Source organism: Aethalodelphis obliquidens, unplaced genomic scaffold (genome assembly GCF_003676395.1).
Source record: "Aethalodelphis obliquidens isolate GAN/ISIS:26980383/991018 unplaced genomic scaffold, ASM367639v1 scaffold104, whole genome shotgun sequence".
NCBI classification, from domain to species: domain Eukaryota; kingdom Metazoa; phylum Chordata; class Mammalia; order Artiodactyla; family Delphinidae; genus Aethalodelphis; species Aethalodelphis obliquidens.
Genome location: NW_020838048.1, coordinates 2,911,685 through 2,917,801, shown reverse-complemented (window position 1 = coordinate 2,917,801; position 6,117 = coordinate 2,911,685). Strand labels below are relative to the sequence as shown.

The window sequence follows — 6,117 nt, the reverse complement described above, 5'->3', positions numbered from 1 at the left end:
GTCAGGGAGCCTCATTCCTCCAGCTCCGTTTTTCGTTCTCAAGATTGCTTTGGCTATTTGGGGTCTTTTGTGTTTCCATACAAATTGTGAAATTTTTTGTTCTAGTTCTGTGAAAAATGCCAGTGGTAGTTTGATAGGTATTGCATTGAATCTGTAGATTGCTTTGGGTAGTAGAGCCATTTTCACAATGTTGATTCTTCCAATCCAAGAACATGGTATATCTCTCCATCTATTTGTATCATCTTTAATTTCTTTCATCAGTGTCTTATAATATTCTGCATACAGGTCTTTTGTCTCCTTAGGTAGGTTTATTCCTAGATATTTTATTCTTTTTGTTGCAATGGTAAATGGGAGTGTTTTCTTGATTTCACTTTCAGATTTTTCATCCTTAGTGTATAGGAATGCCAGAGATTTCTGTGCATTAATTTTGTATCCTGCTACTTTACCAAATTCATTGATTAGCTCTAGTAGTTTTCTGGTAGCATCTTTAGGATTCTCTATGTATAGTATCATGTCATCTGCAAACAGTGACAGCTTTACTTCTTCTTTTCCAATTTGGATTCCTTTTATTTCCTTTTCTTCTCTGATTGCTGTGGCTAAAACTTCCAAAACTATGTTGAATAAGAGTGGTGAGAGTGGGCAACCTTGTCTTGTTCCTGATCTTCGTGGAAATGCTTTCAGTTTTTCACCATTGAGGACGATGTTGGCTGTGGGTTTGTCATATATGGCCTTTATTATGTTGAGGAAAGTTCCCTCTATGCCTACTTTCTGCAGGGTTTTTATCATAAATCGCTGTTGAATTTTGTCAAAAGCTTTCTCTGCATCTATTAAGATGATCATATGGTTTTTCTCCTTCAATTTGTTAATATGGTGTATCACGTTGATTGATTTGCATATATTGAAGAATCCTTGCATTCCTGGAATAAACCCCACTTGATCATGGTGTATGATCCGTTTAATGTGCTGTTGGATTTTGTTTGCTAGTATTTTGTTGAGGATTTTTGCATCTATGTTCATTAGGATATTGGCCTGTAATTTTCTTTCTTTGTGACGTCCTTGTCTGGTTTTGGTATCAGGGTGATGGTGGCCTCATAGAATGAGTTGGGGAGTGTTCCTCCCTCTGCTATATTTTGGAAGAGTTTGAGAAGGATAGGTGATAGCTCTTCTCTAAATGTTTGATAGAATTCGCCTGTGAAGCCATCTGGTCCTGGGCTTTTGCTTGTTGGAAGATTTTTAATCACAGTTTCAATTTCAGTGCTTGTGATTGGTCTGTTCATATTTTCTATTTCTTCCTGATTCAGTCTTGGCAGGTTGTGCCTTTCTAAGAATTTGTCCATTTCTTCCAGGTTGTCCACTTTATTGGCATAGAGTTGCTTGTAGTAATCTCTCATGATCTTTTGTATTTCTGCAGTGTCAGTTGTTACTTCTCCTTTTTCATTTCTAATTCTATTGATTTCAGTCTTCTCCCTTTTTTTCTTGATGAGTCTGGCTAATGGTTTATCAATTTTGTTTATCCTTTCAAAGAACCAGCTTTTAGTTTTATTGATCTTTGCTATCGTTTCCTTCATTTCTTTTTCATTTATTTCTGATCTGATTTTTATGATTTCTTTCCTTCTGCTAACTTTGGGGTTTTTTTGTTCTTCTTTCTCTAATTGCTTTAGGTGCAAGGTTAGGTTGTTTATTCGAGATGTTTCCTGTTTCTTAAGGTAGGATTGTATTGCTATAAACTTCCCTCTTAGAACTGCTTTTGCTGCATCCCATAGATTTTGAGTCGTTGTGTCTCCATTGTCATTTGTTTCTAGGTATTTTTTGATTTCCTCTTTGATTTCTTCAGTGATCACTTCGTTATTAAGTAGTGTATTGGTTAGCCTCCATGTGTTTGTATTTTTTACAGATCTTTTCCTGTAATTGATATCTAGTCTCACAGCGTTGTGGTCGGAAAAGATACTTGATACAATTTCAATTTTCTTAAATTTACCAAGGCTTGATTGGTGACCCAAGATATGATCTATCCTGGAGAATGTTCCATGAGCACTTGAGAAAAATGTGTATTCTGTTGTTTTTGGATGGAATGTCCTATAAATATCAATTAAGTCCATCTTGTTTAATGTATCATTTAAAGCTTGTGTTTCCTTATTTATTTTCATTTTGGATGATCTGTCCATTGGTGAAAGTGGGGTGTTAAAGTCCCCTACTATGATTGTGTTACTGTCGATTTCCCCTTTTATGGCTGTTAGCATTTGCCTTATATATTGAGGTGCTTCTATGTTGGGTGCATAAATATTTACAATTGTTATATCTTCTTCTTGGATCAATCCCTTGATCATTATGTAGTGTCCTTCTTTGTTTCTTCTAATAGTCTTTATTTTAAAGTCTATTGTGTCTGATATGAGAATTGCTACTCCAGCTTTCTTTTGGTTTCCATTTGCATGAAACACCTTTTTCCATCCCCTTACTCTCAGTCTGTATGTGTCTCTAGGTCTGAAGTGGGTCTCTTGTAGACAGCAAATATATGCGTCTTGTTTTTGTATCCAGTCAGCCAATCTGTGTCTTTTGGTGGAAGCATTTAGTCCATTTACATTTAAGGTAATTATCGATATGTATGTTCCCATTCCCATTTTCTTAATTGTTTTGGGTTCGTTATTGTAGGTCTTTTCCTTCTTTTGTGTTTCTTGCCTAGAGAAGTTCCTTTAGCAGTTGTTGTAGAGCTGGTTTGGTGATGCTGAACTCTCTCAGCTTTTGCTTGTCTGTAAAGGTTTTAATTTCTCCATCAAATCTGAATGAGATCCTTGCTGGGTAGAGTAATCTTGGTTGCAGGTTTTTCTCCTTCAACACTTTCAATATGTCCTGCCACTCCCTTCTGGCTTGCAGAGTTTCTGCTGAAAGATCAGCTGTTAACCTTATGGGGAGTCCCTTGTGTGTTATTTGTTGTTTTTCCCTTGCTGCTTTTAATATGCTTTCTTTGCATTTAATTTTTGCAGTTTGATTAATATGTGTCTTGGCGTATTTTTCCTTGGATTTATCCTGTATGGGACTCTCTGTGCTTCCTGGACTTGATTAACTATTTCCTTTCCCATATTAGGGAAGTTTTCAACTATAATCTCTTCAAATATTTTCTCAGTCCCTTTCTTTTTCTCTTCTTCTTCTGGAACCCCTATAATGCAAATGTTGGTGCGTTTAATGTTGTCCCAGAGGTCTCTGAGACTGTCCTCAGTTCTTTTCATTCTTTTTTCTTTATTCTGCTCTGCAGTAGTTATTGCCACTATTTTATCTTCCAGGTCACTTATCCGTTCTTCTGCCTCAGTTATTCTGCTATTGATCCCATCTAGAGTATTTTTCATTTCATTTATTGTGTTGTTCATCATTGTTTGTTTCATCTTTAGTTCTTCTAGGTCCTTGTTAACTGTTTCTTGCATTTTGTCTATTCTATTTCCAAGATTTTGGATCATCTTTACTATCATTATTCTGAATTCTTTTTCAGGTAGACTGCCTATTTCCTCTTCATTTGTTAGGTCTGGTGGGTTTTTATCTTGCTCCTTCATCTGCTGTGTGTTTTTCTGTCTTTTCATTTTGCTTATCTTACTGTGTTTGGGGTCTCCTTTTTGCAGGCTGAAGGTTCGTAGCTCCTGTTGTTTTTAGTGTCTGTCCCCAGTGGCTAAGGTTGTTTCAGTGGGTTGTGTAGGCTTCCTGGTGGAGGGTACTAGTGCCTGTGTTCTGGTGGATGAGGCTGGATCTTGTCTTTCTGGTGGGCAGGTCCATGTCTGGTGGTGTGTTTTGGGGTGTCTGTAGACTTATTATGATTTTGGGCAGCCTCTCTGCTAATGGGTGGGATTGTGTTCCTGTCTTGCTAGTTGTTTGGCATAGGATGTCCAGCACTGTAGCTTGCTGGTCGTTGCATGAAGCTGGGTGTTGGCGTTGAGATGGAGATCTCTGGGAGATTTTCGCCGTTTGATATTATATGCAGCTGGGAGGCCTCTTGTGGACCAGTGTCCTGAAGTTGGCTCTCCCACCTCAGAGGCACAGCACTAACGCCTGGCTGCAGCACCAAGAGCCTTTCATCCACACGGCTCCTTAATTTGGGATGATTCGTTGTCTATTCATGTATTCCACAGATGCAGGGTACATCAAGTTGATTGTGGAGCTTTAATCAGCTGCTTCTGAGGCTGCTGGGAGAGATTTCCCTTTCTCTTCTTTGTTCTCACAGCTCCCAGGGGCTCAGCTTTGGATTTGGCCCCGCCTGTGCGTGTAGGTCGCCGGAGGGCGTCTGTTCTTTGCTCAGACAGGACGGGGTTAAAGGAGCCGCTGATTCGGAGGCTCTGGCTCACTCAGGCCGGGGGGAGGGAGGATCAGGGAGTGCAGGGTGGGCCTGCAGCGGCAGAGGCCAGCGTGACGTTTCCAGCCTGAGGGGCGCCGTGCGTTCTCCCGGGGGAGTTGTCCCTGGATCCCAAGACCCTGGCAGTGGTGGGCTGCACAGGCTCCCCGGAAGGGGGGTGTGGATAGTGACCTGTGTTCGCATACAGGCTTCTTGGTGGCGGCAGCAGCGGCCTTAGCGTCTCATGTCTGTCTCTGGGGTCCGCACTTTTAGCCGCGGCTCGCGCCCGTCTCTGGAGCTCCTTTAAGCAGCGTTCTTAATCCCCCCTCTCCTCGCGCACCAGGAAATAAAGAGGGAAGAAAAAGTCTCCTGCCCCTTCGGCAGGTCCAGACTTTTCCCCGGACTCCGTCCCGGCTAGCCGCGGCGCACTAACGCCCTGCAGGCCTCTCCCGGCGCTCTGAGTGTAGCCGGAGCCTCAGCTCCCAGCCCCGCCCGCCCCGGCGGGTGAGCAGACAAGCCTCTCGGCTGGTGAGTGCCGGGTCGGCCCTGATCCTCTGCGCTGGAATCTCCCCGCTTTGCCCTCCGCACCCCTGTTGCTGTGCTCTCCACCGCGGCTCCGAAGCTCCCCCACTCTGCCACCCGCAGTCTCCGCCCGCAAAGGGGCTTCCTAGTGTGTGGACACTTTTCCTCCTTCACGGCTCCCTCCCGCTGGTGCAGGACCCGTCCCTATCCTTTTGTCTCTGTTTATTCTTTTTTCTTTTGCCCTAACCAGGTACGTGGGGGGTTTCTTGCCTTTTGGGAGGTCTGGGGTCTTCTGCCAGCGTTCAGTAGGTGCTCTGTAGGAGTTGTTCCACGTGTAGATGTATTTCTGGTGTATTCTTGGGGAGGAAGGTGATCTCCGCGTCTTACTCTTCCGCCATCTTCCCGGAAGTGCTCTTCCAGTTTTCTGATTGCCAGTTATTTAATATTCTGATCAAAGACAATGGAAGCACTATTAAAGTATGGCATTTTGACTGCCATTGGAAAGGTCAGGTTTCAAACAGCAGTGCACTAGTTGTGCTCCGATTAACTTCTTGATGTGCACTTCACTACAACCTGGTGCTAACTTTGTGAGCTTGTAAATAAGTTTCCAGGAACTTAAACTCTTTGTGTTTAAAAGATATTCAGAACACTCTTCATTTTCCACTGGAATTTTTAAAAAAAGAACTAAAGTAGCTTGTTATTAGGGTTACTTGTGGTATAAGAAATCCATAGACATAAGAAGAGACACCGGGAATTCCCTGGCAGTCCAGTGGTTAAGACTCAGAGCTTTCACTGCTGAGGACCTGGGTTTGATACCTGGTTGGGGAACTAAGATCCCACAAGCCGTGTGGTATGGCCAAAATAAATAAATAAATAAAATCAAAACTAAGAAATAAATTTTTTTTAAAAAAGAAGTGATACCATCTCTGAAATCGACCATCAAGAAAAGGAGTCCAACGGTGCTTTGTGACAGCCTGGAGGGGTGGGATAGGGAGGGTGGGAGGGAGGGAGACGCAAGAGGGAAGACATATGGGAACATATGTATATGTATAACTGATTCACTTTGTTATAAAGCAGAAACTAACACACCATTGTAAAGCAATTATACCCCAATAAAGATGTTAAAAAAAAAAAAAAAAGGAGTCCAAGAACGAAAAATTTCACAATTTATATGGAAACTCAAAAGACCCCAAATAACCAAAGCAATCCTGAGTAATCAAAACGTCAGGTAGCAGGCTCCCTGACTTCACACTATACTACAAAGCTATAGTAATCAAGACAGT

At 42.2% G+C, this 6,117-nt stretch overlaps 1 long non-coding RNA gene across 1 annotated transcript in view; it reads right to left on the bottom strand.

Moving 5' to 3' along the window:
• Positions 1 to 5,183: 5,183 nt before the first annotated feature.
• Positions 5,184 to 6,117, bottom strand: part of LOC113614792 (uncharacterized) — a 118,349-nt gene continuing 117,415 nt past the window's right edge. Inside the window, exon 7 of the long non-coding RNA XR_003430728.1 lies at positions 5,184 to 5,281. This is a non-coding gene — a long non-coding RNA (uncharacterized LOC113614792). The remainder of the gene's footprint in view (positions 5,282 to 6,117) is intronic.